This window comes from Amphiura filiformis, chromosome 2 (genome assembly GCF_039555335.1).
Source record: "Amphiura filiformis chromosome 2, Afil_fr2py, whole genome shotgun sequence".
NCBI classification, from domain to species: Eukaryota; Metazoa; Echinodermata; class Ophiuroidea; order Amphilepidida; family Amphiuridae; genus Amphiura; species Amphiura filiformis.
The window spans coordinates 48,785,998-48,798,318 of record NC_092629.1 but is presented as its reverse complement, the minus strand read 5'-3'; the positions used below and the strand labels follow the sequence as shown (position 1 = coordinate 48,798,318).

General features: G+C 36.9%; 1 non-coding gene across 1 annotated transcript; it reads right to left on the bottom strand.

The window, feature by feature from the left end:
* Positions 1–8,831: 8,831 nt before the first annotated feature.
* Positions 8,832–8,904, bottom strand: Trnas-aga (transfer RNA serine (anticodon AGA)). The gene has a single exon. It is a non-coding gene; the product is annotated as a tRNA-Ser (tRNA).
* Positions 8,905–12,321: the final 3,417 nt, after the last annotated feature.

Sequence of the window (12,321 nt, the reverse complement as noted above, 5' to 3'; positions counted from 1 at the left end):
ATCATCATCATCTTCATCTCCTTCAACAACATCAACAAGCAATAACAATGAAGTTTAAAGTATATTTTATGTGGAGTACCGGGCTATGGTAAAACTACTTTGCTTTCAACTTTGTATTGTCTCATTTCATGCACCATATTATGTCGTGTTCCATCCTCCTCTCTCCTCCTCCTACTCCTCCTCCTCCTCCTCCTCTTCTTCTTCTTTCTCATCCTCCTCTTGTTGCTGTGTCTACTCCTCCTGCTTCTCCTACTCATCAAGCAAGTAAATAATTTTTAGAAGGCCTTCCTGAATGTGATAAGATTACATTATTACATCATGTTCATCTTTGTAACGGATGCGTTGATGCGTTACAGAATGGTTTATGCATACAGGTTTAATTATGTTGAGTGGGATTTTAATCTGAATAATGTGATATATGAAATAGATATGAATGTGGTCAACAAAACAGGTGCCAGAATTAGGAGGATAACTGACCAGCTAAGAGTGTATAAGCTTACTACGGTCATTGCATTATGTACCAGTCATAACGCGATATCATGACATCAAAATGAACACGACCATGACCAATTTTTGTGGACATAACCGGGAATGACCAACGCCTGTTCAGTAAACCGTAAACACGCTATACAGGGATTTATAATAATGAACGTAAAAGGACTACCGTGACTTACACAAAGACCCAGGTACAAGACACACGATCGTGGCTAAATGTTTTAACGCAGCTCAAAATTGACTATACAAAAGTAGATCTCGTAAATATTAGGACTTACTAAGGGTTTGTCAGGGATCACTGTACAAATACGACGCATGATTGTAACACGTTTAACCCCATGAGAACTACCTGCCTATTGGTCAAAAAGAAGTTTTCATTATCAATTGGACCAATCAGCAACATTGTTATAATAATTTCACCACACACACAAAAAAAGGGTGAATTGTTTGCAAAGCTCCATTCTGATTGGTGATTAAACTGAAGATATCATGTAATTGACCAATCAGAGGCAATGTTAGATCGGCACGGTAGGTGGTATTCAGGTAAACAATAGAATGAATATCTATCTGAAACACATCTACGTTATAACCAAATTTAACGTATTCTGTCTTTTTGTAAATGTCTATATTTTTTCCCGCGAAATTATTACGAGCCCGTAAGACTATAGTATTCCAAGGACCACACCAACGAAAATGATGTGTTATCATGGTTATGAATACATTGTTAATTTGAATGCAAATTTCAATAGTTTGTGTTTTTTACTTGCCATCTAAAATCATCTCTCTTGTTTTGCGAATACATTGTTAATTTGAATGCAAATGTCAATACTTTGTGTTTTTTACTTGCCATCTAAAATCATCTCTCTTGTTTTGCACATGACTATAATATAAATGTATTGCACGTGTATTCATTCAAATTTCTGACCACGAATCTACAGCATTTTCTAAGCTAATACTAACATATTTGCATAAAAATGGTGATTAATGTTTCATTTTGAAAATTCTGTTATAGGACCTGATATCTGTACTTAAAAAGGGAAAAGTCAGACTACGTTACCATAGTAAAGGATAAAAATAAAAATGGCGCGCAGGTAAAAACTGGCAGACTACAATTACATGTAAATGGTCACATGGGGCGAAAGGGAATTAGAGCTGCAACATGACTGTCATTTTATGCTATTTTATTTGTGCACTGGATGCATCTCACACACAAACATACCCCGGAGAAATACCAGTGTAATAGGATTTTCATTTATAATATTAATCAAATCATTTGCCAATTTCAATTTGGCAGGATGGGGTTGAGGAGGAAGTGATTACGAAATGTCCGCTTGTCTGTTTGGATATGTAGTGCGTGACGCAGCGTTGGTGTGCGTGTGAGTAAGGTAGAGGTGCGTGGGGTACGCATCGGTTATTCCAGATATATTTTGGTTTCTGATGCAGGAAAATCTGTCTTCTGGAGTACAGCATCCATTATACTAACAAAATGTTGTTATTCTGTTTACTGGAGGATACTCTCGTATGATTATTAGCATAATTCCACGTCATTGATTAAAAGATTTACGTATATTATTAGTAAAAGTACTAGAGGTAAAGTTTAATATGTATAAATATACTGTCCCTTGATTAGGGTCGGTCGGTCGAAAAAGGACAAGCAACGAAGTTTGTGTTTGCTTAAGGAATAACGAGATATGTCCATTTGAGACCAAAAGGTTAGTCAGTAAGTATAGTAAGCTATATAATAAGCTACTAAGTAACATACACTATTATACACTATTATAGGCTGGTACTATTTCATGGTGTAGCAAAAATAGGGAATATGACATTGTTAAACACAATGAATGCCAAATACTCTGTCTCTCCTGGACGAAGTATACAGCATCCCATATGTTAGCAAAATTCATTCTGAAACATGTATAACATAAAACGATATTCTCGCACGTTTCTAAACATTGGATGATGTAGCGTGTGTTATAGGCCTAAGGTTTATGGGTTCAAGTCCAAGAGTGACCAATCTGTTGTCTATTGGCAAGGCACCTAGCACCTCTCCACCATTGTCCATTGTCCACAATATCCAACAAAGTATCAGTACAAAATGGACGCTGAAAAAAGGCAGATAAGAGCATTGTCGTGCGACAGAGCAAACCATGCATCAACAAAATTTTCCAACCATACCAAAATTGAACAAGTTAAAAAGAGAAAAATTGACATTTTATTATCCTTCGCCTTAGGTGTGACCAACCCTATAAATTTTGCCTTTTTATTTCTCAATTAATAAACCCCACTTGCGTATTGTACTATGTTCCTATTAAGTCACACAGCTTAAATTAGGCCGAAGGTGACCATTCGAAAACCCAACCACCTGTTGGCTACCCGTATGATTCAATCACAATACAATTGGGTTTATTTTCTAATTCAAAATGCCTTTCCGACAACTTTTGACATTAAAACAACAATCAAATAATTCCAGGCTCATTCGAAATAAAATCCAATTATTTCATGGCGCGGAAAAAGGACAAGCAGGTATAGTATTACCCACAATCCATAGAGTATACAAGCCTTTACACTTTGTTGAACTATAAACATATAAAAGCGTGCCGCTCTACCCTGCACGTGGCGAAGAGCTATCACCGTGAAGTCATGCAGAGACTTTTAAGATCTTTTCCCAAGAAAATAATAAAGAAATCTAAAGAAAAATGTTCCAAGTACAAGCATATTTGTACTTTTGTCAACTTATGGCTTCATGTATAGTCAATATAGATTAACATTACAAAATAATTTGCCAAATTTGTCTATATTTAGACCTTACTTTGGCAAACATCTCGCGCGTAGAATGACCATACATGATGACGCTAACTATTTGCCCAGTCGTAATCATATTCTGTATAATTTCTTTGTTATTTCCTTAAGAATAACTTGCTATGCCGAGAATGTTTGTGCTTATTTAAATATACCTTAATGCTAATTTGCAACAGAGATTTAAATAATTGAAATTTTGAATGTACAAATTCATAAAATCAATTTGACTAAATTTCCGATCTTTGTCGTCTGCGACAAATTTACGCGTGGACAAAGATTACTCTTGTTAAAAATGAAAATGCCTGAGACAAAAAAAAAGTGCACGAGGGAGATTTTAGTTCATAGAAGGTGAAAATATAGGAAACACGTAAAGGAAATGGAAAACACGGAGGCTAATACGTCCAATACTATGCCTGGATAACCATAACACTGGTTCACTCATTGGAAGATGAAATAATTTAGGCGCGAAAAGCTGGTAATGATTTTAGACACAAAAAAAGGCAGACGATGTTTAAAATATTCTGCAAAATTGATAAATCTACTGCACAAACACTATTTGTTTAATCTCATTGGAACGAATTAGTATTCTGATTCAAAATATAATCATAAATATGTAAATAAATGTAAATAGTTGCAGAAATTTTAGTAAACATTGCAAACTATGTTGCAGACGACAAGCTGTAAGGTAAGAGTTAAAGATGGAGGGTAATCATGTGGAAAAAGTAAAGGAACAGTGAGACAGACTTAGCGTCATGTCGTTAAGTGAAATTTTGAGTGTAAAATAGGGCACTGGTGTTATACTGTATTTTTCTATTTTCTTAATTATGACAAATAAATTGTTAAGTTTATTGGAGCTTTATAAGAAGTATGTTTTTAAAGTATTCTAATACGACTATAGCACGTTTTGAATGCTCCTTATACGAAGATGCCCTACGGGACAACACTGTTATTTTTAAAACAAAGGTGCGGTTGGTGCTAATTGATATTTCTTTTATATCGTTTCTTAATTGCGGATTATTTTTAAGGTGGACTGGTTTTTATAACAACAATAATAAATTATTTTAGTTAAGCAATCTTCGACACATAATACGTATTGTGTAACTTAATATAGAAATCGTAATTTCGCTGCACTAAAATGAGAACTGTTGCAATATTGTAAAATAATTAACAACAAATATAGCTATCTACTGCTGATATGGATGTTGATAAAGTAGCTATCTACTGCTGATATGGATGTTGATAAAGTAGCTATCTACTGCTGATATGGATGTTGATAAAGTAGCTATCTACTGCTGATATGGATGTTGATAAAGTAGCTATCTACTGCTGATATGGATGTTGATAAAGTAGCTATCTCACTGAAAACGAAAGTTGGTCAATTGACTAAAAAAAAAAAGTCATTTGCTATGTCCTATTTGACTAAGAAATAACTAGTCATTAGTTCTTGAATTGACTAATATTAATTAGTCCTCCAGCTTATGTCTTATTTGACTAATCCAGAAAATGATTAGTCTAGCACAAAATTAATTAGTCCGTAATTAGTCATACACTAAAATCGATTAGTCTTGTATTAGTCTCTTGACTAATTATCAACTAGTCAAAGGCATTATAATTAGTCTTAATTCGTGAACGAGTGCCTGCAGCGTATACGCAATGGTCTCTGACGCGAGCGTACATTTTCAAGGTCGTGGTGTGCGCGTCAACTCAAGACTCAAGCGTCAACTCAATTAAAATCCAAAAACAGTAGTATTCATGTCATGATTGACATGAACATGTACATAATCATGCAATGCCAATGCTTTCTATTTTCTATAAAAATGGCCACAGATTTAATTTTAAGATTTTAACTACATTCCCTGGCAACACAGACAATGGCAGATGACTTGCATAAAAACTACTTCAGTGAGAACCGAACGAGTCGTCTGCTGATAATTACATAAGCTTAAGCCCCATAATCATGACAATATGCAGCATGAGCCACGACGACTCGAATTACCTCCAACAATGGGACTAAAATCTGAGTTAAAGCCAAGACCGCGAGTGTAATATATAATAAAATGTACACCTTTAATTTATGTTCCATGTGTACTTGTTAAAACGATTTTTTACGTGTAATATCTGGAGAAAAAAATCACGAAAGCTTACCTCCAAATTTTGCCTGGCACAGAACTTTCCCGCTGGCCCCGCTGTGTTGAGTTGGAAACCCGTTTTGTCTGGACAAAGTTAGTATTTCGACAATTAATTAGTCTTGCAATTAGTCGAGTGCGTGATATCAGTCAAACCTGTTCGTATTGACGAAGCGCCATTAGTCAATCAACACTGAACGAATTAGTCAAGAATTATCATTTGTCCTGCATTCGTAATGACCAAACTTTAATTAGTCCGTCATTAGTCGACAATATCATGAAATTAGTCCTCTGCCGTTTTTAATAGAAGACTAATTATTTCGACCCACTTGACTAACTATTTTCGGAAAATGACTAATTTTCGTTTTCAGTGCTACTGCTGATACAGATATAGATGAAGTAGCTATCTACTGCTGATAAGGGTGTTGATGAAGTAACTATCCACTGCTGATATGGATGTTGTTGAAGTATTTATGTGAACAGTTAGCATGGTCAGGGCATTTTACGGGCCTATTATTTACCTTTGGACGTGACTCCTATTTTTCATCTCAAAATATCATCTTCATGCCATCATAAAACTTATCATAGATTCCCTTAAGTTGACTTTTATTTTATTGTAATTTGAAATTAGAACCTTATCATTTAGTGCATGGGTTGTAGTTCTTCACAGTATCCATACAGCCATTTTCAATCGCTATTCTGTTCAAAATGTTACCACATTCTATAGTTTTAATACTCTTCGTGCTAGCCATAGGCTTCAACATAAAAAGTCCAAGTTTTGAGATATTTTTCAAAATATCAAGAGCTATCTTAAGAACCACTGAATCAATACTAGGCTTGTTTGTACTCATTTTGATGCATTTCTTATGCTGATTCCAAATATGGTCATGAAAATGTACAATTCTGAAATTTTTGAATTGTTGGACTTTTTTTTAACTTGTCGCCTTCAGCCACCCGCGTGGAGTGAGTTAATCATAATAGTCGTCTTTTAAGACAATTAATAAATTACTCAAACAAATGGAAATCTATCATAATCTCGTTTTTAAGTAGATCCAATTGTTTTCCATCTTCATCATCTATCTAACTACATTGTTCCGTGATGTTGTCTAGAAGGCAGAAATCCGTATGAAAAGTGTATTACCAAGTATTGACACCACAGGTGTGTGTCGTCGCAATAGTTAAAAGACAAGGGACATGACAATGGTGTTAAAGTGGCGCTCCATACGTGACAAAAGCTTTTATCCATGCCCAAAACACCTTTTTACCCTGACCAGTAACGTTTCCTCTTAAAGGTAGCTGGACAACTCCCATCGCGGGCAATAAAATAGTCATTGCTCGGGGGCCTTCCCCCCGTTGGTCTGTGGCGATGACACGCGTGAACTAGGCCGGAGTGCGAGTCATCCCGCGTGCGTGCTGGAGCCGCGGGTTATAGAAAGGAGGATTGGTTGTGACATCCTCAGCTTTTGCCCCTCACCTGAAGGGGTAAATTTAAGCGGCTCAACTGGCGAAAAGGAAACCTGATTATAGAGGAAAGCTGCTCCCTCTTTCCCGGGGGGTCACCAATGCGCATTAGCAGCACGTTGTTGACAATCTGGACCGGCGAAGAAGGTGAAAATGCGTTACATGGGAACCTTTTAAAATTTGCTCTATATTTTACAAGTGTTGCGGAAGAAAGGAGATACGTGATAGGTTTTTATGTGTCAAATACAGATTAGGAGTACAGATGGGCGACCATTTATGATCCAATGGACGGCATGGTTGATGGACTGAGCCCGCGAGGAAGTTTGGGATTTAAAGCAAGATTCAAAGACTTCACTGATTTAGTGGGTTCATTAAAGTACTATCGAAGGCATGTCCATGGTAAAATAATGTAGGCCTACGGTAGTTTGGGCGAAATAAAAATAAGGATTTATTTATATTACGGATTATAAAGGGTAGTTAGTTTAACAAAGCTAGCGTCAATCATGGGGGAAATTTAGTCTTTGTTATAATGGAAAATATGATAAATCATGTGCGATTTTGGTTTCAATGTGTGACAAAGTAACTTTTATTGTAGTTGAAAATTAATATTATTCAGATCTAAATTGATTGATTAAGGTGTTTTTCTGTTTCATGTAACTTAATTTCTCTATTGTGTTGTGATTTACTTGTGGAGCAAGCAAACGATTGAATTGCGCTTTCAGTGTCATTTAGAATATTGAACAGTGTTACATTTAAGTAATTTGAGTTTCATTTTTATTGCAAAAGTCTTGGTAGAATCAAAGCAAGCAACCTGGTTTACCCACTGATAACCTTGGTTAACAGAGTTTAACCACCCAATTCGAGTTGTTACATAGCCTACATGATGAGTTAAGAACACTACACATACGCACACAAATAAAAAACACCAATAAATCAAAAACCGGGTTAAACCACTGATAACTTTAGTTAACAAAGTTATAATAACCCCACCCAATTCATGTTGTACATTATGAACACCACACACACACAAATCAGACTGGTTAAACCACTAACATGACTAATATAAACATTAGTTAACAAAGTTAACCAAAAACTCAACCCAATTCGAGTTACACATACATGAGTTGAAAAAACAAAGTAATTCAAAAACCTGGTTAAACCACTGATAACCCAAGTTAACAAAGTTAACAACAAACCCCCCCCCCCCCATCGAGTTGTGGTATATCTTAAGGACACCCCATCTAACACCGCTCTAAACAGTCAACCCTCCCTTTTTTTAATCAATGCACATTTAAACCTGTTTACGACACCAAAACTCCTTTGTCGGCATCCTGTCTATACTTCTAAGCATGACCGTACGTGCTTTGTTTTTACTCTACACTTACGACTTTCTTATATTTAACTGACTATCTCAAAATGCAGAATAATTTGAAATGCTTCTTGACATTCACACTTAACTTCTAATGAATTTCTCACACTCCATTGGGTAGATTGGTAAAATCTAGCGCATTAAGTAATCGTCAATGGGTCATTTATATGCACGCGCGTGTATTGCGTGCAATGATATAGGTAAGCTAGAATTTCCCGCCAAAATATAGGTACATTGTCACTTTGCAATGCTAATCGTCTGTTTGCCATCCACTAGGATCCACAACATGCTCATCTATCATGTCTATCAGGACAAAGTTCTTTAACCCCAATACATCTGTACATTCATTGGATGACCTTTGAAAATTTGGGTACAAAAACTCATACTCTGCAACTTGAGGTCAAATTTTGCACTGCGATTGTTTTATTAAGGTTGTTGAACTATGCCTTTGGGATGAGGCCATTGTGGTCCATAGTGATTTTGGTCAACAGTTATCATTATCGTTATATTTAAAGTCATAATGAAATGATAAGTAATGTCAATATCGCCTTCCTCCACAAAATAAATAACAGCCAGTTAAATCACTCATCCAGGATTTGAACCTGGGACCTTCGGGTTTCTAACCCGATGCTCTACCAATTGAGCTAATGAGTCAGAATAGGTACTAGCTGATATTCATGTTGTGTTTGGAATTTTTATACAAGGAAACATGTGAGAAAAATCTCCCGTATTGTTTATCGGGATAAAACAATATCGTTAGCATGCTATACTCCGGATGACAGAATAACCATTATTCTGTGATACATGTAATACCTTTGTTGTGTGCTCATTGGCCGACCTCAAACATGTCAAAACCAGTAGCGGCACCAGGAATTTTGTCGAGGGCATGGGGGGGGGTGAATGAATTTCAGGGGGGGGGGGGGCAAAATCAACAAATTGTGCATGCCAAAATTGCCGCAAAGGGTGGAAATGTGTGTAATTCTTGGGGTTTTGCCTTAAAACTGGGGGGATGGGGCGGGGGAAGAAAAGTATTAGGGGGATCCCCGCAGTGCCGCCACTCAAAACACATCTTAATGTTCTTCCACCATTTTACGCATCGGTGACGGCACTTTCGGCATGCACTCCTCCACCACACTTGTTAAACATGTTTAACCAAGCCCCTTACTTTATCCACTTATCTTCTCATTCGTTTGATGGTTTGCAATTTTATTAACCATCGATCGATTACTAATTGATTCGATACCAACAAGATTGGAGGTCTAGACATCACATGGTACCGCGTAAAGATACATCTAATTGAATATACTCATCATAACGGACCACAATGTCCTCATCCCAATGGCATAGTCCAATAACCTCAATTAAACAAGCATAGTGCAAAATTTGACCTCAAGTTTCAGAGTACCGTATGAGTTTTTGTACCTAGATTTTCAAAGGTCATTAAATAAATGTACAAATGTATTGGGGTTAAAGAACCGTGCCTTGATAGATGAGCATGTTGTGGATCCTAGTGATACATCTAATTGAATGGTACTCATGCATACTCCATTTTGACATAAATAGGTCAAAATTTTGCATATTCATTTAGGAAAAACCGCCAATATGATGTGGTAATAGGTAAAATCAGAGTCAAATAAAGTACAAACATGCTCAGTATTATAACATTTACAAATTCTGTATTGCATTTTAACCTGTAACCAATCTTCCGGCGGCTTTTTAAACGGCATCTATTGCTGCGGTAATGCTTAGTCGCGTGCCGACCTATCAGACCAATAAGTCACGAACTTGACACGCAAAAACTGATTTTCCATCGCTCCCACATTAAGCGTGATCTAGAGCGGAAACCAGCGTTCTTCTCCATTTTTCTCTCCTGCATGTCTTAAACCATCTACCCCTGAAGAACAGCCATGCCAATAAAGATTAATGCGTCCGCCCAATCGATAAAATATAATTTTCTCCTTTAGCATCTGTAAATTGAATTAGAGAAACTACTATTTCATTAATTCAGGACGAACTGGTTTAAATCTGGCCTCAGTGAGTTCCCATATCCCTAATAATTTTGAATTAAATGCTCCGTCTTTCCACGTCTCAAGCAGGCTAGCTTGCTACCGTAGCCGTATTGTGGTCATCAAAGCGAAATAAGCTATTTATTCGCGCATGAATTTAATTTGGAACGAAGTAAGCGTACAGCAGGGCACACGTGGAGTTAAAGGAGCCAAAATGAGGTATACATCAGCAAAACATGATAAAGTCGGGAAATTTTTATATGAGATTTATCGTCTTATCTTCGATATAGAGCAATGGCGACTTTATCCAGGTTTAGGCGCAATCTGGTCTCAAAATGATGAAGACAGAGGTGAGTTCTCTTGGCGCGAGAGAAGACACGTGTAACAGCATCACCTTGTCTAACATGGCGTCTGTAAGTTCTGATCAAAGTCGACATATTTGACAAAAACACCGACAATCTGCAGCTTTATATCAAGAACAACTTAACAAAATACTAGGCATATTTGTACTTATTTGAATGCATTTTGTGTATAGGGCCTACAATTCAAATTTAGTATCTGTGGAAAGAAATTTTGAAATAAATTGACATTTTAACAAAATATTTAGGTGTCGTCTGCAAGTTTATGTTGGTACATAGATGGTTATAAAACGAAGATGCCCTAGCACCATCAGCCTGTGTGAAATTTGGCTTGAGGCAGAGGGCATCACCGGGCCAGGTCGCGGAAGCCACCTTTATTTCCCGTTGGCTAATAAGGCACGCAAAGGTAAAAAATTGGAACGCTTTTTCTCCTGCCTATAGCTTGGCAAGCTATAAATTGAAAAGATATCTGGGAAGAACTGAAATTGAAGGAAGCGACTTGCCCTTAGACACAAATTCGTTGTCTTTTGCAGCTGTTTGGGATGGTTTACTACGCACCACATTGCATGTGATCTAACCTTTTTTTTTATAAAGAAATTTATGTGAAATATTATCACAAAAATGAAGTGAACGTTATAGCTATAAAAATACATATAACTTTACAGTTTAAGAGTGTTAACCTGCTTCCTTGTTGTCTTTACATGGGGCATAAGGCGTACACCCACCTACGGTACGTAACACCCGGCGTAAATTGTGACCTAGGGTGGCAAGTTAAAAAAAGTTCTGGTATTCGATCCTGAAATTTAAGATAACTAGCAAGAAAATTGATATTTTAGAGCTTTTGGGATTGAAGAGGGGAATAAGTTTGTTGTTTTTAGTGTAGAGGCTGTACCAGGAGAGATGAGACAAGTAGATTAGTGGTTTAAGAGAAGATTTGGATCGACCGGGCGGAAAAATGCAGGGAACGAGGGATACAATATCGTGAATAAGAGAAAGGAAGAAGAGAGATGGTTGGGGAAGATGGGTGAGAGGGACACAAATGGTAACTTTGTTACAAGGTTGTGCAACATTGAATTAAGAATGAGTGAATAGGGGAATGTAACATATAGGAAATTGACAGTAAAAGATGAGAGAGAACTTATACTCGAGAGGAAGAGAAGTACATTCAGTGAGAAAATAAGTGAGGAGGGACATGTGTGTTACGCATAAAAGAGAGAAATACTTCGCGGCTCTTTTCAGAGCCACCGAAAAGAACGTGTAGTTTACAAAGTACAAAATCCCCAGCAGTGTGGAGAGGGACAGAGGGAGAGATGAAGAAAAGGCGGCGAATTCTAAAGAGTAAACGACACGCGTAAGAAATACATGTATACTTTCTTACAAAAGATACTCGATTAAAAGACGTGCATTGCATATTATTATTTTATTGATAATCGACTGTAGTTTGTCTTTAAAAGATTTTGCTCGGTTTCTTTTGCAAAACACAAAATAAACGAAAATGTTACAGCTATATGGAGAACATCCAAACAAACATGAGATGCGGCAAGAATCTCATGCTTCCAATCATGTGAGACCATTCTTCCATATTCTATACGGAATAAACAACGTTGTGTTAACGTGGGATGCTGTACTCCGAAGAAACAGAATAGCATCCCTCCCTTCCTCCTCCTCCTTACTTTGCAAAAAGGTGAGGACGTGAAACTAACTTT